Genomic DNA, 14,084 nt, shown 5'->3' on the forward strand with positions numbered 1-14,084 from the left:
TGTTTTAATCTTGAAAGAATGTCAATGCCATTTAACATGAACCTTCTGAATTTAATTTTCCACTTTTGTAGGTTTCATGGGGTAATGGGACTCGTTCGTGTTTTCAGTGGCCGTGGAGCCCGTATTTTGTTGTTTTTGAATGAAAACTTGCCAATGTTGAGGAAAAAAACAGAAACGATCACTTTGAAAAAAATTACATCTTTGTCCACATACTCATGGTAAGTATGAATAATCTTGACTCTTTACCACCAACATATAAATATGAGCTCAGTGGGATCTTTTAACCACGGGATTCCAACTCGCAGAAATTACCTTCAGCTCAAGAGAGAATTGTGATACTCCCCAAAAGACGAGAAAGAGAGAGAAGGAGGGAGAAAGAGGCAGAGAGAGAAAAAGGAGAGAAAAAAAAAACATAATGGAGTTTGGAGGTCTTTTGTGGAGCTGATATTGTCTCTTAGTTTGATGTTTGCCTTCAGGATAAAAAGAGCTCCTCTGGAGTAACAATATACACCAAAATAAAGAATTGAGCTTGAAAGAAAAAGGGACAACAGCAATAACGGAACAATGGTGCACAATGGCAGGTATTTAACTGCCCTAGGAGAAGAGGGATGGGTTTACGGTCACGTCTCCCAGAATAACGCCTCACAACTAAGGTCACAAGAAATGTTTCCTGGCTTTTCAAAACCTGCCCGGATTCATTATATTTTGAGGGGATCAGGCCAGAGATTCATGAACAGCGGTTTAACCCCCCCAATTAGTCAAAGTCCCTCTGAGGCATTCTCTATCTCGTGTTGATACATGAGGCTACGGTGACAAACCTGCCCCGGGGTTAGGTGATTCAACTCCAAAGTGAGTTCAAAGCACTCTTGTTAAACTTGGAACACAATACCGTGCTGCTGAGGGTATAGGTACACCCTGAACAGGCAGCGATGGCCAGACGCCGTCTTAGAACACCTGAAAACTATAGACGGACACGGATGAGGGCATCACGTCATCAGCGTCCTCAATGTTTAACTGACACCGATGATTGTGTGACAATGATAAGACATGAGAGGTAAATCCCAAGGAAGAACAACACGTCATCAAAGGCTTTAACAATCATCCAAAACCATCCTTTTGGCAAGTAAAACAATTTTAAAATGTGCTTTTTTACATTGTTATCAAGCTGACTTTGACAAAAATCACCGCTGTGAAAATAAGCTGTTTAATAATCTACAGCTTATTAAATGCAAGGCCCTGAAGTACAAATCTAGCCAAAAGACATGTTTTCTTAGACTATTCCCACATTTCTTGTAACTGTCTGCACTCAAGAAAGAGTTCCCGCTGTTAATACTTTATATTACCTGAGCTTCATGTTACACCGGGGCCGCGTACACGCATGGCCAATAAAGGGCTTCGCTGTAGTACGCCAAGAGTCACAGATCTTGTTTCCGTCGTGGTCTTCGGCCCCACAAGTAGTCCATAAAATTTGTTTCAGGAAAGCATAGTAGACATTCAAGAGGGTAGTGTGATTGTCAATGTTGTGGTCAACTCTGCATATTTATCATTTTAAGTTATAGAATTAATTGTTTGTTAAACTTCTGACAGATCAGTTTAGGGCAGTCTATTCTTTATAATGTACAGCTTTTGCATACAAGGTCTACAACACGATTAGTATTTGTTTTTTTTAATTAACAACCCATGTTCACTGCTAACAAAATAATCTGATGTTAAGTTAAGAAGTACAATGCAGTGAAAAGTAGTTGTGTATAGATAGACCTGTCACAATAACTAGCGGAAGGATTTACTGTCAAAATAATAATAAAATATATTTATTGTCATTTATGGTACACATATAATGAATATATAATAGCATGATGGTACACCCTTTCAAAGACTAATGAACTTTTATTTCTTGTTGTTATTCAGACATTGGAATTGAAATAAATGTTGATGTTAAATGTTGCCCTAATAAATAAAACCATAGGTGTCATTCACACCGGGGATGTTGGTGACACCACTTACTGAAATGGTCAGTTTTGTCCCCGTCACTTTTTAAAAGGATAAATTGTTACAAATGTTCCGAAAAAAATCTTGCAACAAGAAATTTTAACTAGCAAATGCTTTGCTCTCCATCAGCACCTGCAATTGAAGCTATCTGCAGCTGATTCTGGTGTGAAGTTACGACAACATTTTAACCTGGACCTGATGTGTACAACGGCCAGTTCTAAGGCTAATGGGTGCAGGAAAACAATTATTGTTCATTGACTAATAGATGTGATCAGCTGTTAATACAACATTTCTCATAGGCCATTATTATCTACTCTGATCTCCCTGTAACATTGCCTTAAATATAGTATAATAAAACATGATTAAAATAAAACCACACAACCAAAATAATAAGTAAAATAGACTCTTGGGCTCCTTGACCAAAAATTGCATGTAAACACAAGGTCATGCACAGATATTGATAAGTTGGTAATATATTGTGTCCTCTATCAATATGGCTGCCTTTTTGATGATGACAGTTTCACTATGAATTTAATCATGACCACAACCATAACTAAATATATTTTGTTGCCTAAAACCAGCTGTATCTTAACTATGTGAACGGCAGATCAGAAAATGCATACGGGCCCTTTAGGAAGGCACCGACAAATAACCCATTTTGTCATTTAGGTAGAAGACCTTGGTGCACGGTGATGTAAGCTCATATATGGCCACTTTGCGCTCATCTCCCCATAACAGAAAGATTAAACAATTCCTCACTTCCAGAGGAACTGGCTCAAGTCCAATTCCATTTTTTCCTCCTCGTGATTCTCTAATAGAGTTGTCAGGCGAGTGGAGATTTTTGCCATTCAAAACTGCCTTTTGTTTATCTATATCTCAAAAGCTTTCGACTCATCAGTGAGTAATTCCAGACTGTTCCAAGATGATAGGTGAGTGAATAAGAAACATCGCCTGAAGCAAATAAAGAAAGTGGTGGAAAGAGAAAATAAATATATATTTTTATATATATATATATATAAGGGAGCGCAGTGAAGAATGCAAGGAAGATAAATAAGACAGATACTTTGTTTCATTGTCAGTGGCACTCCGGGGTTATTTGAAGCACTTATTTATGCACTGTAAGCAGAACAATACCGGCGAGCAGAAATGATTAAATACAGACTCTTCAAGCAATAGACATCTCATTGTGGTGGGCCCTGGCTTGCCACTGGGCCAGCTTGATAAAAGCACTATGAGCTGATAGCTGATACAATTTGCCAGCCGATTTGAATGGGAGAGGCTGGGAGGAAGGGGCTGCGGCTCAGTTGGTCTGTCGCTGACAGCCTGTATAAGCTATAATAAAATCATTAGAATGTAAATGCTTTATTGCAAAATAAGAGCCTCAAGCTAGGGTGACATTATCTGCCGCCACCCGAATGAAAGCGCCGATTAGCATTCCCTGATTCAATGATAGAGGCAACTTATCTTTATTAAAATTTTTCAAATCGAGTCTTCATTTTTTCGTGATTGAGTTTTAAGCAAATGTAATATCCAGTTCAGTTTGTGTATGAAATGGGTGGTGGTGGAGGAGGAGGAGGAGGAGGAGGGAGGTGGTGGGGGGAGCAGGATGCCCCAGAAATAATTAGTGTACACATTTCTTCCCTACATGTGTTTCATAACCAACAAATTGGATTTCATATTTGACGTGTCACTATCTAATACATTTGCATGAAAATATGGGGCCGAGTTTACAGAATAATTACTGAAAGTGTACACCTCTTTAACATGTGTCTCATAAAAATGAAATTTGATTTGTTTGAATGTGACTATCACGCTGTTGCCAAATAATTGTTGTGGAATATGAGGGCCAGACTCTGACTTGATTTAGATGTTCATATTCGTGACACGCACACATTTTCAGCTGAGTCTTTAAGCGGGCCATTGCTTAGTAGGCAGACAGTCAATTCTTATGCAAATAGCCTGTGACTGAGTACGGGATATAATATGCTGTAGATCAAATGTCACACTGGGAGTAAGAGTCTGTGTGATATAAAAATGGCTGACTTACATATTGTTCTGTAATATATGCTTCCTAATTTGATATTCCTATTTAATCTTTTAGATGTAATTCTCCCAAATGTACAGTTGTGTAGGACAGCCGGTGACACACAGGATATGCTCACAGCTGTTTGAAAAATGTCACTACTGTGTACAACCGAGGTTTGTATCTGGAGTCATTCTGGTCTTTTATCCCTTAACCTTGCTTATCTTGTTGTCCATTTGCAGATCTTATTTGGCAACAAAGTCTGTAAATCTGGAATAAATCACTTAAAAGAAGAGTTAAAGTAATTTTATATATAGAAAGACTGAGTCAAAATAGTTTTACTGCGCAGAATGTGTAAAGATGGAAAAAGAAATAAAAGAGGAGACTGACAGGCGTTTTTTCCAATCTTGTCATAAAATGCAATTTGCAATCATCATTTTCCTAATTTACTGTAAGTGAGGGTGAATAAATAAACTATAACCAGCTGTCTTTTTTCCTCCTTGTGAAATCTTGCATTTTAAACTGCAGGTCCTTGGAGGGGCACCCTTAGGTTGTCCCACTATTTATCCCTGTGAACTTGAGGACACGTCTCTGGGGCGGCTCGAGGCTCTGCCCTGCTCACTTTGGAGCCCTCTAACCATCAGCATTGTGAAGAACACCAATACAGCCCGGCGCTAACAGAGCCAACAAGATGCCTTCCGCACTGACAAGACAATGTGTTGCTTTCAATTGCAGTCAATGTCAAGGTTTTTCACACAGAACATCCGAGATGCGTGCTCGGCAGCGGTATTGTTAAGAGCTCAGGGTAGTCCGACACAATGCAGTTGTTATGGCGCACCCAGAGGATTTGCAGCGGAGTTCATGTGCCCCCTCTTATAGGAATCACCGGTTCATACATCTTGTGGAGTAAATTCAAAATCCCAGACCTCTGCCCCATTCATTGAAGACAAAAGGGGGGACACAAATTGGTCCGAAAACACAGTGTAAAAAGAAAAGCTTACATTGAGCTCAAGGGGACTCAAGGGACCCAGGCCAATCGTTGCATGCGAAGAAGAATGGTGGTGGAGCTAGGGACCGGGCACCAGTAGATAAATCACTGCCATCATGCAGATTTACTATGTTGGAGTGAAAAGATAAATGTGTAAAAGGGGTGTGTGTCAGAACCCGTGGTGCAGGGCCACACGGTAATGCTGGGTCAGTAATTGAACTTTGCTATAATTATCCTGAGGAGATAATATTAACTTATAGTCTTTGCGTGAGAAAGAAGCTGGTCCATAATTCATTCGCTGGATAGGGAGATGGCACTCTCCCTCACTGTCCCTCTCTCTCGCTCGTTCCCTTTCGCCTGCATTGTGTTACTGAAATATGACGGCTCCATTTTTATCCTGTCACAATGACAACTGATGGGCTTATTTTCCTGTGGCCCCGGGGGGATGATGAAATAGTAAGCAAACATTCTTTCTCAGGGGGAGAAGGGTGCTCCATCATAGTGGCTGGGGCCCGCCACCGCCGCTTGTGTTGTGTGGCAATAACAGGAGGTTATGGGATACAATACACTTGGCCTCCTCCTCTCAGTACAGAGGGCCTGTGCAGTACACTGTCGCGTCTTCGCAGTCTCTTTATAGAGTCGCTTTTTTGCAGTTCACAACACTGACTTCACTTCATAAAGCGTCCTATATTTGGTGAGTTAAACATTTTTTCCTCAAAATGTTGCAGCCTGGATAAAGATGAATCGGTTCAATGTCTTTTTGTAAGCATTTGCACAATGACTGATAAATCATTTACATGGGGGCCGGCCTCGTGACTCCACAAACTATTATATTTACAACATTTGTTGCAACAGATGCACGTTATTCTTTAATCGCTTTTCTGTTTCACAATCTCCTTGTAAATTAGCCAGGTGTCAATTTCCCATGTTAAAATTGATGTCAAGGCCAAGCCTAGCTGATTTATAGACAGGCATCTTGTAAAAACCTGACACCCAAGGGCCCATTATTTACACCAAGAAGCCCTCCTGCAGCCGCCACAGTAAAGCAAAAGGTACCGGGGCAAGGTTTGCGACATTTACACTAGGTCAAAATAACACTGCCACTCGGCTCTCTCGCTGTCTGACAATATCCCCTTCATCTCATTTGAATAACGAGCGATATTGATGGACATTAGCCGAGCGAATGAGGCTGCAGGCACCTGAGGGGGCTGAGCACTGTCAGCTCTTATTTTCCCGGCCGGTTTGTTCACCAACTGTGTGAAGCGCCGGCAATAACAGCGATAAGAGCATTCCTCCAGCCGCGCCGCCGCTACTCCAGAGTAAACACCATCAGACCCCGGTTTATCACCATGCTAACTGGATTTAGACAAAGAGCTACAACAGCAGCTTGAGCAGATATCCGATGACAACAATCAAACATTATAACAGCTCTCATTGTGTGCACAGTCATTTCCATTATTGATATTCAAAGGCGTTATTTTGAATTATAAATACACAGCTCTAATCCTCATTACTCCCTCTTTCCGTTGGTGGGATAGAGCCGCCTGCTAGAACACCCACCTTGGTGTCTTGTCAAGTCACAGCCAGCGGGGGCTTTTGTCTCCTTGCTGTAAAGAGAAATGACAGTGTAATGTGATTTACAGGCGATCGCTTCAGCTCAATTAAATTAAGTCCCCAATAATCCATGATGAATGCACACCTACGCCAGTCATTAGGATTCAAAACAAAATATGGGCTTATCGTATCAAGGCACCATGGAGGGAGCACACCCTTTAATAGATGTGCTGATTCATTTAGTCATTTATGTCACAGTGTGTAATGCGTCCAATGTCTGTTGGCTGCTAATGACAAGTGAGCCTCTCAAGATGCCTGTTTCCCAAATCCAGGAGAAAAAAAAAAAAAATACTGACTGGGAGGCAAACCACCAACACACAGAACACACAGCATGTCAAAAGCAACATTAATTCATGGGATTTAGAACAAAATTTATTGCATTTTGGAGAGCAATTCACACACACTGTGCCATTCTGATAAATAACATTATAATCTTAAGGAATACAATAAAATTGATAGACGTAGCAAGCGAAGCGTTTTGTCACATTTCTCTTTTTTTCTGGATGAATTGTGGACAAGCTGATTTTCAAACATGGCAAAAAAGAGGAGAAAGCGGGGCAGTCAGCGAATGCTCGGCCACTACATTTTGATTGACAGTGTCATATTTGTAAGAGGGTTATGAACCACAAAACAAGGGTTAAAGGGAAATTGACCCAGCAGTTGACGGGTGACTGATACATTGAGCTGGAGGTCTTTAATCTTGCTGCTGAGCTTACATGAAGCTTATATAACAAATTACAATGCCTACAGGGTAATACATCACCTGATGGATCTCCTTCTGCTTTACTGTCTTCTCTCCTTCTCCTTTTCTGCCCATGAGAGGGCTGGTGGATTCACTGGAATATAGGTTACAGGTACTGTGTTCTCTGAATATGATCAAGATGGATGACGTGTCAAGTGGGAATAAATTGTGTAGCTGTATTTAGAGATCTAATATTACTTTAAATAAGTTATGCACACAGTGACCTGAGACTCATATTGATTAGAGCTTGGATTACAAAATGCACTTTTATGGAATATTGAAGAGTTAGTAGAGAAACTACCAAGTGTCTAAACATCTTTTTTAACACTACAGCTCAACCAATACTGGATTTTTGGGTCCAATACAGATATTATTAATGGAGGCATTTATGTCATCAGTGCACTAAAACAGCAAACTTCTCTGAAAATGTAATTAAATGTCTATGTCGGCACATATTGCACATGTACATGGACATACACATTGATACTAATATGGCCTTGGCCAATCTCCGCAGATAAAATCAGCCAAGCAATATAACGGTTGGGCTCTAATTATAACAAAATAGAAATTATTTATCCCCAGTGTCTCCTCATCTTCTCTGCCCAGCTCCCTCTCACACTTATCCTATAGTCATATCCTTGATCTCTTGTGTCTTTTTAGGCATCGTACATCACACAAAAATCCCATTTTATCTGTAGCTGATCTGTGGTCCATCAGCTCTTCTCTGCTGTCGCACAATTTAAGTACCTGTCTCCTTTTCACTGAAAATCCTCTTTATCATGGTGAGCACTTTACGGTATTTAGTTTTGTTTCTACAATATACTTTAAAGATAAGGGAAAACGATTGCCTTGTTAAACTATTTTCTTACTATAATTACATTATGTTTGATATCAAAGTTTCTATGTTATATTGCTGCTAAAACTACTTCTAAAACCCTAAAACTATTCAGTATGAAAAGGCTTGGGGAGGGACGGAATAGATGTAATTACATACTTAAGATGCAAAAAAAGGTAACTGTACTCTGGTGAAGTTACAGAAAACAATGTAATTAGAGTACAGATACATTCAGTAACAGGATTTCAATTTTGTCTGTAACAACACTTCACCAGCCCCACACAACATCACTCTGGTCTTGATTTCAACTGAATATACTTGTTATTAAGATTAAATAAAAGTAATCTTGTTGATATTTATTTTCACTTCTTTATTTGCATGTTTGGTATTGTGGTAATTCAAAAGTAACGGAAAAAATCAAGCTACAAAACTTTAATATTGAAGCTCTAGGATTATGTTAATGACAATTGACATTTTTTAACTGGTAATTAGTCACTGTATTTGAATACATTTTTACAGTAACCCTCCCAACCCTGTCTATGAACCTGATTCTTCAAAATATATATTTTGGCTAAACTGCACAGTGTGTGCTCACCTTGTCCTGGTTCTCAACCAAAACAGCAGACTGTACATTATCCGTTGCACCAACGCCGTCATTTCCCCTTTGAATCCCTGGCATCAGACACTAAGATATATACTCTTGATAACAGAGACCTTGTCTGCCTTAAACCATGTCCTGGCTGCACCTGGCGAATGATAAAATGTATGACTTCTCCGATAAGCTCACAAGTAGAACAACACTGTCCAGGTGCAGATTATTGGCAAGGTATAAGCCCCGTCTTGGTATGCAGAAGGAGGTAGATCCTTCCGATAGCACTGCAAAAGGGATTCAACTTCAGCACCCCAGCTTTAGATGTATTCCGCTGTTCTGATCTCCTCAGACTAGTGTAAGGTCAGAGGTCACCGCAAGCGCTTTGGCGCTTCGGCTCGAGATATACTGTCAGGATGTCAAGTTTTGATCACTGTTAATGCGGTTTTCTCAAATATCACAAATGTCGGCACACTCTAAAACTCTGTAATTACAAAAAGAAACCCTTTCTTCACCCGGCTCACAGGGTACAAGCTTCACAGTTATTGTGCACCATTAAAAAGGTTGGATCACACAACGTACAAGTCAGAAGTTTAACTCTACTCACGGCTCAACAAAGGTTATAAAGTTACTTGTGGGTGTGGAGAACTGAACTGCCACGATCCATACTCCCAAAGCATCTTTAAACAGAAGTACTGATCTCGGATCATAACCTCTCATACAGTAATTGGTGGTCCTGGTTCAGGGGCACGCAGTCAGCACTCCTACCAGCGAATAAAGCTGTCCAAAGCTGTTCTGGCAGGCTGACTAATCAGGCGTAACCCACAGCCAATCCAAGTGCATCTTAAAGTGGATGACAGAGGCATCTTAAGTTTCCGTTACCTGGGGACGAAGGCAATCAATTTAAAGCAGTGGTTTTAGCCAGTGAATCTGTAGCTGTATGTCAGCCTTAAAAATGTGGCAAGTGCAGCATTTTGGGGTTCATTCAGTTCACTGAGCTAGTAAAAATAGCTGCGCTATTAATGCTTTCTTTAATGGTGTTTAAAAGGCCCAAGGTTTGCAGCCATCATGAGTTAATTTGCACATACAGTGTAGTGTACAATATGTTCATGTATTTCAGTGGGTTGTTTTTTACCCATTAACCCAGGTTATTTGCCCAATAAAAAGTTGGAAGATATTAAAGATAAAATCTTACCACACATCAGATAATGTATGAGAATGATGAGGAAGTGATACAGTTTAATACAGCTAGTACATACCTAAGAACACTGATATCACAAGATGTATACTGTATGCTAATGTAAAGTGTTAATGTAGTCTGACAGTGGTGCCACTTCATAAGCATTTACAGCCCTTTGTTCCCTGTTAAAGACTATGTGTGTGCGTACATGTGCTCACCACGTGGCTGTCTGCAGCTCTTCCTGCCATTAAGGTCATTTGAGGATATCAAAATGTCACCCTGAGGAAACGATAACTCTCCGTAGGGTTGGGCATTAATACCCAGTTCAAAACTGGGACTGGTTACAATTTCTTGCAGCAGTTATTTGTTGAAAGACACTCATGTTGATTTGCTTATCAAAAAAGCTTGGACCTGCTGTACTGTTACATTACTGGTTATGCATGCGTCAATGCACATGTGTTTCTAATATGGCCGGCCAGAGTGTGGTTTAGCTTTGTGAAAGACATTAGTTATAAATGATGAATTATCAAAGCCTTTATCAAACGTCTTCTGCTGGCTGGAGTCATATCAATAAATCCCTCTGTCAAGCTAATGCTAACAGATTTAACTCAAGTGAAACAGTCAACTTGAACAAAGCAAGACAGACAAAATGCATTTGTTACCTCTTTTTTATCCCCAAAAGATTTTCATGCCATGTTTCCACTAACTGGCAGCATGAATAAGTTTTGCTTTAAAAATCATTGTGACTTTCTGAAATAACGTCAAGAATCAAAACCAAGATGTTAAACCAGAAATGGTAAACATATTCACAATTGTTCAAATCTAATGAATGACAGTCCTGACTTTCAGTGCACAGGTACATGCGCTGTGGTTTATACCTGGGTGTATTTTAAAGTTAATTTTGTTGAAAGTTATTTGAGTAGTATCATTCAATTCAGAAGGTGATTTAGCTGAAAAACAAAATCAACAAAAAAAAAAATTAAAACCTTAATAAAATCTGAAATATGTTCCCATAATCCCTTTAATATGGCTGCATGCTGTGGAACAATATTATTTTGGTCTGAAGACAAAGCCCCACATCTCTTGAAACCAAATCCCCCTCCCACCCAAGCGCACGGATGCCCGGGACCATCTCTCTTACCCCCGTCTCTCAACAGCTTTTGAGAGGTCTAAGTATAAAATAGCGAGGTGCACTAACAGTATCTGTCCATTGCAGGATACATATAGAGGGTACGTGGGGAGGCTCAGGTAAGAACTTGCATCAATCTGTCACTCACTTCCCTCGGGGCGATAAGAGAAATTCCAACAGAGAGATAACGCTGGACATTCAACTTAATTCCAAAGGAGGAACTTTTCATCAGTGGGTCACATATTAGCTTTCAGAAAAACGGAGTGCTGCGAGTTTCTATTTTTTCTCTCCCCCTTCTGCTTGCACTGCACGGCCCAAGTATGAGGATGACATCTTGAACCTGAGTGCTTACAATTCCAAAGCAGACATGTAGTTCTGAAAACTTCTTCTTATATATTTTTCTCATCATTTTCTATCAGCATGTTTCCTCACTTGAATTTAACTTGTTAGATAACACAGTGACCAGACCTTTGGTAGTATCTCCTATGTGTTGGGCCAAAACATTACAAACAGTGTAAGAAGTTTTGAGGTCAACCGAATTCTCCTTTAGGCTCCACTCGGCTTTCTGTGGGGATTTTCTGCATCTGTTTGACGATTCTGAAATAACACGTTACAGAACAGAAGTTGTTTTGATTGTCATTTTTGCAGACGAGAAATTGTTTTAGTCAGCTGAAGTAAATCCATGTCATTTTGCAAGCTGTGGGAGCTAAGGCGTGGTGTTTTTACAAAAACCAAACCCAGATTCCTGTAGAAGCAGCTGAAATGTAGCAAGCGGGAAAAAAGGGCGAATATTGGATCTCTAATTTGGGCATACATGGCTTTGGTTAAAGTTCAAAATGTCAACTAAATTGATTTCATGAGGCACAGCTGGCAGCAAATTAACTACTAATCATTCACAAATCCTTCTCAGTCATACATATTATCCCAGAAACATGGAAGTCCTCACAGCTGAATGGTTGCGGTAAGTGTTTTGTTTTTGCTATTTTTTACATTTTTTTAATCAGTTCATAAATTTACCGAAAAAAAAAGAAATGGTTACAAGAACACATGGAGTCCCATTTATATAACAGTGGTTTCATTACCACATTGATAGAGAAAGCTTTGTAAACAAAATTAAATTCAGACCAAATGCATTGAAGTATGTCATTCTGTAAAATGTATGCCTCAAGTGTATTTATGTACTACACAAGAGAAATTGATAACACTTCATACTGAGGACACAAATCATATACTAATGCTTAACTAATGCATGCCTTGTGATACATACTGCATCAATAAATCTAGGCATATCATGAATTCCTGTGGCTCTCCAATAACAATTGATCAAGGTACTATGACTTTACGTGATTAGGTCACACTTAACAAATCACCAGCTAACGGAAGTTAATTCACATGACTTCATACATGAATCAAGTTAGCCAGTAAAAGTTTATTTTACATTTATTATGTAGAAGTCTACATCTGATGATCAGAAAATGTGCCTCGTATTTCTAGAAGAGCAGATGAAGTTCTGCTTTCAGAGGGGCTGAGCAAATACATGAGTCTGAAATCAAGTTTTATGTAACTTGAATCCAGCAATATCAATTCAGTAACTGTGAATTAACACACTCTCTGATATTGCTGCGTTGGTGTTGTTCATGGAACATTATATTTACTGTGGTTTAAGGGACATCATTGAAACTGACCAATCATATGTTGCTATGTCAAAGCTAAGTGACTCGGGGAGCAATAGATGAGAAAAACACACACATTGTAGAAGTTCTCCTTACCCTAACCCTAACCAACTATTTTTGCTGCCTTAACATAACCAAGTATATTTGCCTATAAGTATTTTAGTTCCCTAACCCTAAAACAGTGACAGAAAACTAAAAAGAAATGGAGAATCCTAAGGGAAGTTAGTGTAAAATGAATAAATGAAAAGTATAATGATAAGTTCCAATAGGGGCTATGACATCAGAACAACATGACTGGTCAGTTTTGTGATGTTCTGGGAACAACATCAACGTGTCGATATACACTGTTGATTAACATTCAATGGTCTATTAAGTGCAAACTGCTCATATATGGTCATGGTAATGTTATCATTTCTTAATGGTTAGCCACAGGAATTCATAATGCATCCAGCAATAATCCATGCATTAAATTATCATGAGTCATGCATTAGTTAAACATCACTTAAGTATATGATTTGTACCACTAGCACCAAGTGTTAGAGAGAAACTTAACATTGAACATAAACATATTGTTTTGTAATTATAAAAAATTAAAAGCATAACAAAAAATATGCCAACACATCCTTGAGTATCCTCAAGATGCATTTTTGCAAAGATTCTGCAAAGGAAAATAAAGCAGCCAGAAAAACTGACATTGTCATGCGGAAGACAAGCCGTTCCATACAGAGACAATTGATTAGCTTCGTAATGCAGCAATAGCCCTTACTCAGCTGGGGTGGTGTGTAAGTGCTAGTCTGGCTGTTTTTTTTTTGTTTTTTTTTGAAGGATCATATGGATCAATACGACATGGCACATTTAGGAGACCCCTACACCATACCCTGGGACTAGAGAGGCAAGAATGGAGCCCCTCGCTGCACCATCACCACTACCTCCACCCCTTTTTCTTTTGCTGATTGGAGGGGGGTTGGGGTGGTGACAATAATAGCCAGCCCGATACTCCATACCCTTGTTCAAGTGCATGACCAACCGAAGGGATTTTTTGATTGTGAATCTTTTATTTGGTATTTCTATCTGGCACTTGTCTCTCAGGTTTTTTCACAAAGGCTGTTTATTGCAATAGTGAGTCAGATACAAAATATGACTGTTGACCCGGGGATTTAACGGCTGTTTTTTGTTAGTTTTCTTGCGGGGCTTCTAACAGTCAAGCTGTCCCCCTGCAAACAAAGACTTATGGGCAGGTGGGGAGGTGAGATAAACACAATTAAAAGTGACAGAGGAAATATACTGTTACTGTTTAAGAGCCATCACTCAGTATTATTTTA

Source organism: Pagrus pagrus (genome assembly GCF_965226575.1).
Source record: "Pagrus pagrus genome assembly, chromosome: 7".
Classification (NCBI taxonomy): domain Eukaryota; kingdom Metazoa; phylum Chordata; class Actinopteri; order Spariformes; family Sparidae; genus Pagrus; species Pagrus pagrus.